This window comes from Salmo salar, chromosome ssa01 (assembly GCF_905237065.1).
Source record: "Salmo salar chromosome ssa01, Ssal_v3.1, whole genome shotgun sequence".
NCBI lineage: Eukaryota > Metazoa > Chordata > Actinopteri > Salmoniformes > Salmonidae > Salmo > Salmo salar.
Window position 1 is genome coordinate 22,840,367 of NC_059442.1, and position 12,953 is coordinate 22,853,319.

The 12,953-nt window shown below is 45.6% G+C and overlaps 1 protein-coding gene across 7 annotated transcripts in view; it reads left to right on the forward strand.

The window, feature by feature from the left end:
• Nucleotides 1-12,953, forward strand: part of LOC106577869 (ral GTPase-activating protein subunit alpha-2) — a 214,124-nt gene that overhangs the window by 31,952 nt on the left and 169,219 nt on the right. The window lies entirely within an intron of this gene.

Below are 12,953 nucleotides of genomic sequence, written 5' to 3' on the forward strand. Positions count from 1 at the left end.
TTTTTTTGGCACTCTTCCGTAAAGCCCAGCTCTGTGGAGTGTACGGCTTATAGTGGTTCTATTGACAGATACTCCATTCTCCGCACTCTGATTTAATGCCCTCCATGCCTGGTCTGTGAGTTTTGGTGGGCGACCCTCTCTTGGCAGGTTTGTTGTGGTGCCATATTCTTTCATTTTTTTAAATAATGGATTTAATGGTGCTCCTTGGGATCATCTGTACTGCTCCACAACTTTGCCCCTGACATGTTTGGAGAGCGCCTTGGTCTTCATGGTGCCCCTTGCTTAATGGTGCCCCTTGCTTAATGGTGCCCCTTGCTTAATGGTGCCCCTTGCTTAATGGTGCCCCTTGCTTAATGGTGCCCCTTGCTTAATGGTGCCCCTTGCTTAATGGTGTTGCAGACTCTGGGGCCTTTCAGAACAGGTGTGTATATATACTGCGATCATGTGACACTTAGATTGCACACAGGTGGACTTTATTTAACAAATGATGTGACTTCTGAAGGTAATTGGTTTCAACAGATCTTATTTAGGGGCTTCATAGCAAAGGGGGTGAATGCATATGCACGCACCACTTTTCCGTTTTTCATTTTTTAGAATTTTTTGAAACAAGTTTTTTTTTTCTTCATTTCACTTCACCAATTTATTTATCTATTTTGTGTATGTCCATTCCATGAAATCCCCCCAAAATCCATTTAAATTACAGGTTGTAATGCCACAAAGTAGGAAAAATGCAAAGGGGGGTGAATACTTTTGCAAGGCACTGTAAGTGACTAAGATATTATAGAATACAGTATATAAACTCAGCAAAAAAAGAAACATCCTCTCACTGTCAACTGTTTTTTTTTCCCCCCAGCAAACTTAATATCTGTAAATATTTGTATGAACATAACAAGATTCAACAACTGAGACAAACTGAACAAGTTCCACAGACATGTGACTAACAGAACTAGAATAGTGTGTCCCTGAACAAAGGGGGGGGGGGGTCAAAAGTAACAGTCAGTATCTGGTGTGGCCACCAGCTGCGTTAAGTACTGCAGTGCATCTCCTCCTCATGGACTGCACCAGATTTGCCCGTTCTTGCTGTGAGATGTTACCCCACTCTTCCACCAAGGTACCTGCAAGTTCCCGGACATTTCTGGGGGGAATGGCCCTAGCCCTCAACCTCTGATCCAACAGGTCCCAAAATTGGCTCAATGGGATTGAGATCCGTGCTCTTCGCTGGCCATGGCAGAACACTGACATTCATGTCTTGCAGGAAATCACGCACAGAACGAGCAGTATGGCTGGTGGCATTGTCATGCTGGATGGTCATGTCAGGATGAGCCTGCAGGAGAAGGATACCACATGAGGGAGGAGGATGTCTTCCCTGTAACGCACAGCGTTGGGATTGCCTGCAATGCCAACAAGCTCAGTCTGATGATGCTGTGACGCACCGCCCCAGACCATGACAGACCCTCCAACTCCAAATAGATCCCACTCCAGAGTACAGGCCTCGGTGTAACGCTCATTCCTTCAACGATAAATGCCACTCAGACCATCACCCCTGGTGAGACAAAACCGCGACTCATCAGTGAAGAGCACTTTTTGCCAGGACTGTCTGGTCCAGCGATGGTGGGTTTGTGCCCATAGGCGACGTTGTTGCCGGTGATGTCTGGTGAGGACCTGCCTTACAACAGACTTACAAGCCCTCAGTCGAGCCTCTCTCAGCCTATTGCGGACAGTCTGAGCACTGATGGAGGGGTTGTGCGTTCCTGGTGTAACTCGGGCAGTTCTTGTTGCCATCCTGTACCTGTCCTGCAGGTGTGACGTTCGGATGTACCGATCATATACAGGTGTTGTTACATGTGGTCTGCCACTGCGAGGACAATCAGCTGTCCGTCCGGTCTCCCTGTAGCGCTGTCTTAGGCGTCTCACAGTACGGACATTCCAATTTATTGCCTTGGCCACATCTACAGTCCTCGTGCCTCCATGCTGCATGCCAATGGCACGTTCACGAAGATGAGCAGGGACCCTGGGCATCTTTCTTTTGGTGTTTTTCAGAGTCAGTAGAAATACCTCTTTAGTGTCCTAAGTTTTCATAACTGTGACCTTAATTGTCTACCGTCTTTGAGCTGTTAGACTGCTAAATGACTTAAATGTAATGTAAATGTTAGACAAGTGCATGTGGATTAATTGTTTATCGTTCATTCTTTAGCCTCCTGAGGTTGAAGAGGCTCTGTTGCGCCTTCTTCACCACACTGTCTGTGTAAGTGGTCCATTTCAGTTTGTCAGTGATGTGTACGCCAAGGAACTTGAAACTTTCCACCTTTTCCACTGCGGTCGCGTCGATGTGGATAGGGCGGTGCACCCTCTGCTGTTTCCTGAAGTCCACGATCATCTCCTTTTGTTGACGTTGAGTGAGAGGTTGTTTTCCAGGCACCACACTCCCAGAGCCCTCACCACCTCCCTGTAGGCTGTCTCGCCATCGTTGGTAATCAAGACCTACTACTGTTGTGTTGTTTGCAAACTTGATGATTCAGTTGGAGGTGTGCTTGGCCACGCAGTCATGGGCGAACAAGGAGTACAGGAGGGGGCTGAGCACACACCCTTGTGGGGCCCCAGTATTGAGGATTAGTGGAGTGGAGTTGATGTTTCCTACCTTCACCACCTGGGGGCGACCCGTCAGGAACTCCAGGACCCAGTTGCACAGGGCAGGGTTGAGACCCAGGGCCTTGAGCTTAATGATGAGCTTGGAGGGCACAATGGTCTTGAATGCTGAGCTATAGTCAATGAACAGCATTCTTACATACAGTTGAAGTCGGAAGTTTACATACACTTAGGTTGGAGTCATTAACTCCTTTTTCAACCACTCCACAAAGTGGGGCTAGTGTGGCAAGTACAGTGGAGGTGATATGATCCTTGACTAGTCTCTCAAAGCACTTCATGATGACAGAGGTGAGTGCTTTGGGGCAATAGTCAATTATTTCAGTTACCTTTGTTCCAGTACCCATGAAGGCAATGATGGCTATCTTGAAGCATGTGGGGAGAATAGACTGGGATAGGGAGAGATTGAATATGCCCATAAACACACCAGCCAGCTGGTCTGCACATGCTCTGAGGATGTGGCTAGGGATGTTGTCTGGACCAGCAGCCTTGCGAGGGTTAACATGTTTAAATGTTTTACTCACGTCGGCCATGGAGTAGGAGAGCCCACAGTCCTTGGTAGCGGGCCGCGTCGGTGGCACTGTGTTATCCTCAAAGCATGCAAAGAATGTGTTTGTCTGTCCGGAAGCAAGACTTCAGTCTCGGCGACTTGGCTGGTTTTCATTTTGTAGACACTTGATTGTCTGAAGTGCCTGCCACATGTATCGTGTCTGAGCCGTTGAATTATGACTCCCATTTTCTCTATATTGACATTTAGCATGTTTGAATGCCTTGCGGAGTGAATAACTACACTCTTTATATTCTGACATATTACCAGTCGCCTTGCCATTGTTAAATGCGGTTTCAGTTTTGTGCAAATGCTACCATCTATCCACGGGTTCTGGTTAGGGTAGGTTTTAATAGTCACTGGGTTCTACATCTCCTTTACACTTCCTAATGAACTCAGTCTCTGTATCCGTGTATGCGTCTAGATTATTTTTGCACTCTACCTAGAACATATCCCAGTCCACGTGATCAAAACAATCCTGAAGCGTGGATTCCGATTGGTCAGACCGGCGTTGAAAAGTACGAAGCACAGGCACTTCCTGTTTGAGTTTCTGCCTATTGGATGGGAGGAGCAAGATGGATTCGTGGTCAGATTTTCCGAAAGGAGGGCAGGGGAGGGCCTTGTAAGCGTTCCGGAAGTTTTGAATAGCAATGGTTGAGAGTCTTAGTAGCGCGAGTAGGACGGTCAATATGTTGGTAGCATTTCGGCAGCCTAGTTGTCAGTTTTGCTTTGTTAAAATCCACAGCTACAATAAATGCAGCCTCAGGATATGTGGTTTCCAGTTTGCATAAAGTCCAGTGAAGTTCTTTGAGGGCCGTCGTAGTTTTGGCTTGAGGTGGGATGTAAACGGCCATGGCGATGACCGAGGATAATTATTTTTGGGAGATAATGTGGTCGGCATTTAATTGTGAGGTATTCCAGGTCGGGCGAACAAAATTACTTGAGTTCCTGAATGTTCCTAGATTTACACCATGAGTCGTTAATCATGAAACACACCCCTCCGCCCTTCTGCTTCCCGTAGAGATATTTATTCCTGTCTGCGCGATGTACTGAGAATCCTGCTGGCTTTACTGACTCCGATAGAGTTTCCAGAAAAAGCCGTGTTTCCGTGAAACAAAGTATGTTACAGGACCCGATGTCTCTCTAGAAAGAAATCCTTGTTCGAGGCTCATCAACTTTGTTATCCAAAGACTGAACATTATCCAGTAATATACTCGGAAGCGGTGGGTGTTGTGCGCGCCTCCTAAGTTGAACCAGCAGGCCACCTCGAGTGCCTCTCCTCCACCGGCAAGGTTTTGGGTTGCTCTGGGGAGAGTGAACAAAGGATCTGCTCCAAGGATGTCGTATTGCTGGTCGTAATGATGGTAGTTCTGGTGAGTTACTGCCGCTCTAATATCCAATAGTTATTCCTGGCTGTATGTAATAACACAAAACATTTTCTGAGCTAATAATGTAAAAAATAGTACATACATTTTTTTTTACAAAAATACTACAAAGTCTAAGAGCTAGTCGAGATGCTGCCATCTCCGTCAGCACCATGCTAGTGGCTAATGACACATGTTCATAACATACTAATGTACATATACAGTGAAATGTCCTTCTTTGGGATATGACCCATTCTGGTTGTTGGCCATACTTAAATGAGTGACTCAATAGTACTGTTGTGGCTTACTATCATTGAAGATACAAGGCATTCGCTCTGTGTCCGAACTGCTGAGGCGGAATAGAGGTTGGCCGAGTGGAATTACAAATGTAACTGTTTGGAATGGAAATTGACCCCAGGTCTGTTCTCTGCTGTTGAACTTGGCCGGACTCCCTGAAACACACACACACACACACACACACACACACACACACACCCTCCACTGTACTGAGAGAGGTGCTTGTATGTCGGGGTGAAATGTTGGCACTCGCTCACTTCCACAAACGGAGAGAGCTCTCTGAGAAGTAATAGCAGGAAGCAGCATGATCGGAACAGCGTTTCTCCTTCTGTTCCAGTCAACAGTGAAACAACAAAACATCTCTCCTCACATATCTATCTTCCATAATAGCGCTGTGTGAAGATGAGTTTTTTTATGGCTGGTGTTTTTCCAGATTCCCTCTCCTGTTTCCCCAGGCAGGCAGCTCAGCTCTGTGTTGATCCTGTAGGAGTGGAGGGGTGTCCGAGCATGGCATGGACACAGGTGTTGTGTGTAAAGGATATTCCCAGGGCCTGCAGAACCGGTTCTGCATCCGTTGGCACAGCGACAGGAGAAGTGAGAGGCCCGTTGAGTGGGGGGGTTCAACCTGAAGCCAACTTGAAGCCCTACTCAAACACACAAAACCACTCACAGTGCAAAGGGAGTCCATTGAAATTCACCAGTGTGAACAGCAGATCAATAGTACTGAATTGTCTGTTTAGAAGATGGCCAGGTCCTTCTTTTGAGACTTCCCTCCCTCTGTCAGGAATATTCCGCTACCTCTCCGTGCACTTCATCTGTCACGCTCCACAGTCTGGTTAGAGGGATTTGAGCAGATGCAGAGCAGTGAGTCGGTCAGTCTGAGGACTGGGGTGGAAAGAGCCTGATGACAGGCTCTGATGGGTCTGTGACATGCAGCAGGGCAGGATGTCAAACACACACACACACAGCTTCATTATATCAAATTAAGAGCAGCTTATGGACAGACGTGGAAATAGATTTCCCTTTTTAATTTTTAATTTTTTTTTCAATTCACCTTTATTTAACCAGGTAGGCCAGTTGAGAACAAGTTCTCATTTACAACTGAGACCTGGCCAAGATAAAGCAAAGCAGTGCGACCAAAAACGACAATACAGAGTTACACTTGGGATAAACAAATGTACAGTCGATAACACAATAGAAAAATCTGTATACAGTGTGTGCAAATGAAGTAAGGCCATAGTGGCGAAGTAATTACAATTTAGCAATTAACCCTGGAGTGATAGATGTGCAGATGAGGATGTGCAAGTAGAAATACTGGTGTGCAAAAGAGCGGAAAACAAATATGGGGATATGAGGCAGTTGGTTGGATGGGCTATTTACAGATGGGCTGTGTACAGCTGCAGCGATCGGTAAGCTGCTCTGACCGCTGATGCTTAAAGTTAGTGAGGGAGATATAAGTTTCCAACTTCAGTGATTTTTTTTGGATTTTTTTTTGCAATTCGTTCCAGTCATTGGCAGCAGAGAACTTGAAGGAAAGGCGGCCAAAGAGGTGTTGGCTTTGGGGATGACCAGTGAGATATACCTGCTGGAGCGCATGCTACGGGTGGGTGTTGCTAAGGTGACCAGTGAGCTGAGATAAGGCGGGGCTTTAACTAGCAAAGACTTATAGATGACCTGGAGCCAGTGGGTTTGGCGACGAATATGTAGCGAGGACCAGCCAACGAGAGCATACAGGTCGCAGTGGTGGGTGGTATAAGGGGCTTTGGTGACAATGGATGGCACTGTGATAGACTGCATCCGGTTTGCTGAGTAGTGTGTTGGAGGCTATTTTGTAAATGACATCGCCGAAGTCGAGGATCGGTAGGATAGTCAGTTTTACGAGGGTATGTTTGGTGGCGTGCGTGAAGGAGGCTTTGTTGTAAAACAGGAAGCTGATTCTAGATTTAATTTTGGATTGGAGATGTTTAATATGAATCTGGAAGGAGAGTTTACAGTCTAGCCAGACAACTAGGTATTTATAGTTGTCCACATATTCTAAGTCAGAACCGTCCAGAGTAGTGATGCTAGTCGGGCGGGCGGGTGTGGGCAGCGAACGGTTGAAAAGCATGCATTTAGTTTTACTAGCGTTTAAGAGCAGTTGGAGGCACGGAAGGAGTGTTGTATGGCATTGAAGCTCATTTGGAGGTTAGTTAACACAGTGTCAAAAGAAGGGCAAGATGTATACAGAATGGTGTCGTCTGCGTAGAGGTGGATCAGGGCATCACCCGCAGCGAGAGCGACATCGTTGATATATACAGAGAAAAGAGTCGGCCCGAGAATTGAATCCTGTGGTACTCCCATAGAGGCTACCAGAGGTCCGGACAACAGGCCCTCGGATTTGACACACTGAACTCTACCTGAGAAGTAGTTGGTGAACCAGGCGAGGCAGTCATTTGAGAAACCAAGGCTGTGGCCAGGTCGATGAAGACGGCTGCACAGTACTGTCTTTTTTATCGATGGCGGTTATGATATTGTTTAGTACCTTGAGCGTGGCTGAGGTGCACCCGTGACCAGCTCGAAAACAGGATTGCACAACGGAGAAGGTACGGTGGGATTTGAAATGGTCAGTGATCTGTTTATTAACTTGGCTTTTGAAGACTTTAGAAAGGCAGGGCAGGATGGACATAGGTCTATAACAGTTTGGGTCTAGAGTGTCACCCCCTTTTGAAGAGGGGGATGACCACGGCAGCTTTCCAATCTTTAGGGATCTCAGATGATACGAAAGAGAGGTTGAACAGACTGGTAATAGGGGTTGCCACAATGGCGGCGGATAATTCTGGAAAGAGAGGGTCTAGATTGTCTAGCCCAGCTGATTTGTATGGGTCCAGGTTTTGCAGCTCTTTCAGAACATCTGCTATCTGGATTTGGGTGAAAGAGAAGCTGGGGAGGCTTGGGCAAGTAGCTGCGGGCGGTGCGGGGCTGTTGGCCGTGGTTGGGGTATCCAGGAGGAAAGCATGGCCAGCCGTAGAGATGCTTATTGAAATTCTCGATTATCGTGGATTTATCGTTGGGGACAGTGTTACCTAGCCTCAGTGCAGTGGGCAGCTGGGAGGAGGTGTTCTTATTCTCCATGGACTTTAGTGTCCCAAAACAATTTGGAGTTAGAGCTACAGGATGCAAATTTCTGTTTGAAAACACTAGCCTTTGCTTTCCTGACTGCCTGTGTGTATCGGTTCCTGACTTCCCTGAAAAGTTGCATATCGCGGGGACTATTTGATGCTAGTGCAGTCTGCCACAGGATGTTTGTGTGCTGGTTGAGTATAGTCCATATAGTCCAGTGAAGTTCCTTGATGGCCGTCTTGGTGTCTGCTTGTGGGGGAATGTACACAGTTGTAACTATAACTGACGAGAGTTCTCTTGGTAGGTAAAATGGCCCGGCACTTGATTGTATGGAATTTTAGATCTGGTGAGCAGAAGGACTTGAGTTCCTGTATGTTGTTATGATTACACCATGAGTTGTTAATCATAAAGCATACACCCCCGCCCTTCCTTTTCCCAGAGATGTGTTTATCTCTGTCAGCGCAATGCGTGGAGAAGCCCACAGGCTGAACCGATTCCGACCACACATCCCGATAGAGCCATGTTTCCGTGAAACGGAGAATGTTACAATCTCTGATGTCTCTCTGGAAGGCAACCCTTGCTCGAATTTCATCTACCTTGTTGTCAAGAAACTGGACTTTGGCTAGTAGTATACTCAGGAGCGGTGTGCGATGTGCACGCTACGGAGCCTGGCCAGGTGACCGCTTCGTCCGACCCTTCTGAGGCGTCGTTGTTTTGGATCGCCTATTGGAATTAGCTCCATTGTCCTGGGTGGTGGTCCAAAGAGAGGATCTGCTTCGGGAAAGTCGTATTCCTGGTCGTAATGTTGCTAACTTGACGTTGTTCTTATATCCAATATTTCTTCCCAGCTGTATGTAATAAGACTTAAGATTTCCTGGGGTATCAATGTAAGAAATAATACATAAAAAACTAAATACTGCATAGTTTCCTAAGAATTCGAAGTGAGGCGACCATCTCTGTCGGCGCCATGCTGAATCAGGAATATGGGAGGAAGTGACCTGGGGATGGCCTTACCAGCTGACCACTGACCCTCTGCTTGCACTTGTGCATTCATTTTTCTTTCACACTGTCTCTGTTACCAGACAGACACGCACGCACGCATGACCCCCAAGCCCTCCTGATTCCCTCCTTCCCTTAGGATGTCTGCTGGTCCTCTCTCCTCCCCCAGCAGACTGGTGGGTTAGCTGGTGGCTACTGCTGCTGTTGAGCCAACATGTTTTCCTGAGTGGCAGGCAGGAAGCGCTCTAACACAATCAGCAGTGCTGAAAAGTGGACCATGTGAGAGGCTGAGATAAGAGCCGGGACCTGGGCCCTCGGTACAAACCCAGTACCATCTGCTGCCTTTACTGGACCTCCTCACTGTTGGTGCGGTCTGCAGTGTACACTTAGGGCATTTTTATACACCGCTTTCAGCTATAAACCTAGTTCAAATCAGAGTTCAATTATTTGTTACATTGTCTTTTTATTTTCTCCATTTGGTCTGGTTGGTTTCACATTTGTCAAATGAACAAAAAATCCTAAACAAAACAAGTGTCCATGCTAGTCATTTGATTATTTGACAAATTCTCACATTAAATCCATCTATGATTATCATGAAGTATCACTTGCCCCAATATTCATATTACTTCCACTTTGGCCTTCCAACAACATGCAGGATAATAGCCGCTCTGTGACATGAATAGGCTATACAGTAACCTACTGAATATCCCTGGCATAGCAGCCGTCTCCCCTAATCTGAATCGGTTGCGCTCATAAATGCGCTGCTATACTCAGAATGTTTCAGAGATATCAGGTTATGGTACTGTGTGCATTTTATTAAATGCTCGCAGTCAAACAACCAATAATACTACGCATCTCTAGTTCTTTTCCTGTGTTTGGTACGGACTGCGTTCTAATCTGACCGAGACCACCCTTTTTGAGCGAACCGCGGTGTGTTGTTTAGTGTGCTCCAGATTGAGGATGGTGTTCACACCAGTCCAAACAAACCAAACTAAGGGGGAAAATGCACCAGAGTTAGAAAAAAAAAAACACTCCAAACTAATTGGGTTTGAAATCCCCCTTTAAAGTGTGTGATTAGTCTTCCTAGTAGCCCTTGGGATTTTCAACTCCAGGTTATTATGCCTGTAAGATATTCAGGTGAACAGTAGCTTGAAGGGCTAGGCTAGTTAAAATGCTCAACAATTTTTCTGGCTCAATACTAAAGCTGTGATTTCTAGATCTGGCCCTGATTTGTTGTCTTGTAAGACAGACGGTGAGTTTTATATTGATGGGCTGAGGGTGTGTGTGTGTTTAAGTGTGACAGGGTGGTGTGAACTAAAGGCAGTGTGGGATTAGCTCAGTGACTGTCTACACCAGCACCAGCATGGCAGATACTATCAAGAGGTGTTAGAGAAAAGAATCTCTCCCAGTGTTGCCTCTGGGAGAGAGGGATATAGAGAGAGAGGTGTTGCAGGGGCTTGGCTTGTATTATACAAGCACAGTGCAGTAGGGGCTTGTTACAAGCTGACACGCATACACACTGACCCCACACACACACTGAAAATACATTTATTTGGTGGCAGACTTGAAGGGCCATTTTGTATCCTACTCACTGAGACTGGGCTGGATCAATCAAATTCAATCAATAAAATCAGCAGATGTCACAAAGTGCTTATGAGAGCCATCAGCTCCGTCTGAGCCGGACCCATTAGAGAGGGAGAAATACACAATACACAAGCTCACACATCACTCTCATCACAGATCATGCACTCAATGAATCACAACATTTCAAAAGTGCTTAGTGTGCCAGTGAACGTGTGCAGGATAGGGTATTAAGTAGTGATAATATTATTTTTTATCATATATTGTATAGTTTTTACTCGCAATAGTATTTTTGCGCTAGTTGGCTGTACCTGCACCAAAACTCCTGTATTTTTCCTTCATAGCTTGTTCTCATCTTCTTTTTAAATAGGGAGGCAATTTGTTTTCAGCACTTTTAGTTCCATGACTGATCAAAGCTAGTTTTCTCATGGCTCTCTTGTCCCTCTGCAGCAGAAATATAGTGAGCAATATGTTTGGAACATCGAATTGCAATAAAATCACAGTATCGAATCGCAATCGTGAGAATCGCATACATATCGTATCGGCACCAAAGTATTGTGATAATATCGTATCATGAGGTCCCTGGCAATTCCCAGCACTAGTATTATGTTAGTAAGTAAGTGTTAATGGAGTCTGAATGAAATGTCCCTCCTATTTGACCCGTAATCCAGCCTTATTAAGAGGATTGTGTTCTTAAAAAAAGATTACACTTTTTTTTGAAGGAGACTTATCCGCCATGCTTGGCCATGTTGTTTTTGGCACACAGCTAAGAGCAGTCACATTTCAGTGTTCAGGTGCTACTGTGTGTTTTTACCTGTTTTGCTGCCAGTATCTATACTTTTGGGAATACTGCAGTATGACGGCATTGTTGTTATTATGGTTTATATTTAGCCTTGCGTTGCACATATTGTATTGCATGTGGTGCTGCAATTCCACTCAGTTGCAGACGCTTGTGATGAATGTACCAATACCAGACCTTATTCAATATTCTGATTCAATCAGATCAGAGCTGCAATCAGATTAACTCGAGAACAAAGGACGAGACCAGCTCCTGTCTCATCCAGGTCCATTTATTCTATTATGGCCATTGTTATTTGCCTTTAAATGTGGGCGAGATCCATGGAACACAAGTTTAAATCTTATTACAGGGGAGGGATGTATGATTCTTCATTGTATCTTTACTTTAATCTGTGGGCTACATAAATCACCAGACAGACTGTCATTGTCCCACCGTGGTTGGTTGGATACAAATGCCAGCCATCCCCCTGAGCCAATTACTGGAGACTATCTGGGCTGTGTTTGGGCCCCATCCAGTTGGCTGGTGCTGAAAGAGGGTGTATTGAACAGAAGTGAGGAGCAGGGGAGACTGAACAGAAGGTGAATCTTAATTGCTCAATTAGGGGGAAGAAGTCTGCCCCTGTTAAATGTTCTCATCATAGGGGACATGGCATGGAAGAGAGAGGTTTTGTGATTGATACCAAGCCTGATTCTGGATTGACATCCTAATAGGAAAATAATGACCGCCGTAAAGTCAGTCTAGCCTTGTTGCAGATCTATGTGCTTTTTAGTCATATTTGTCACTTGTTGAAATGCCATTCATGTTTAGCATGTCAACAAATATAACCGAGGAAGTTGTGGGGAGGGGGGCGTGTTTTTGGGTTGTTTTTTTATTAGTTAAAAGTGCTGACCTCAGCATAATGTAAAAGCACTTAGCCATGTGTCGTGTGAGCTGTGGTGTTAATGATGTGGGATGATCTGTTATGGAGATGGAGTGCACTAGGTTCAAGGCCAGGTCGAGATTGGTTGGGATTGAGAGTCCCATAGGGTGGCGCGCAATTGGCCCAGCGTCGTCCGGGTTTGGCCAGGGTAGGCCGTCATTGTAAATAAGAATTTATTCTGAACTGACTTGCCTAGTTAAGTAAAGGTCAAATAAAAAAGTAAAGAGGAAACCGGGCCAGCAGTTGCATGCACGTACGCAGGTCAACACTTTTAACTAATCGAAAAAGTAACCCGAAAGTAACCCATCTTTGAAACAATGTGTTATACAAAGGATTGGAGAGAAGACTAATAATATGGTTGTTCTAGATTCTGTTATTGGACACGGCTTACGCGAAAGAAGTCCCTTTGACATAATGTGTCATGGCACTCCTCTCCCCATAGAGATTGGCCTACATTTTAATTCTATGGTTCTGCCCTCCCCTGTACCTCACTATCTCCCTACCTCATCAGTGAGGCTCCTGGGGATTCTCCTTTCAGCCGTGTGCATCCCTCCCCCTCAGATCTGCTGAGGACCACGGTTGAATGATCTGCACCATTTAAACAGACAGCATCATCCTCATCCATTGATTTAACTGCTTTCTTTATAACATGTCAGGCTGATTATAGTTGACGTTGTTCCTCACAAAGTCCTTGGTGTGCTGTTA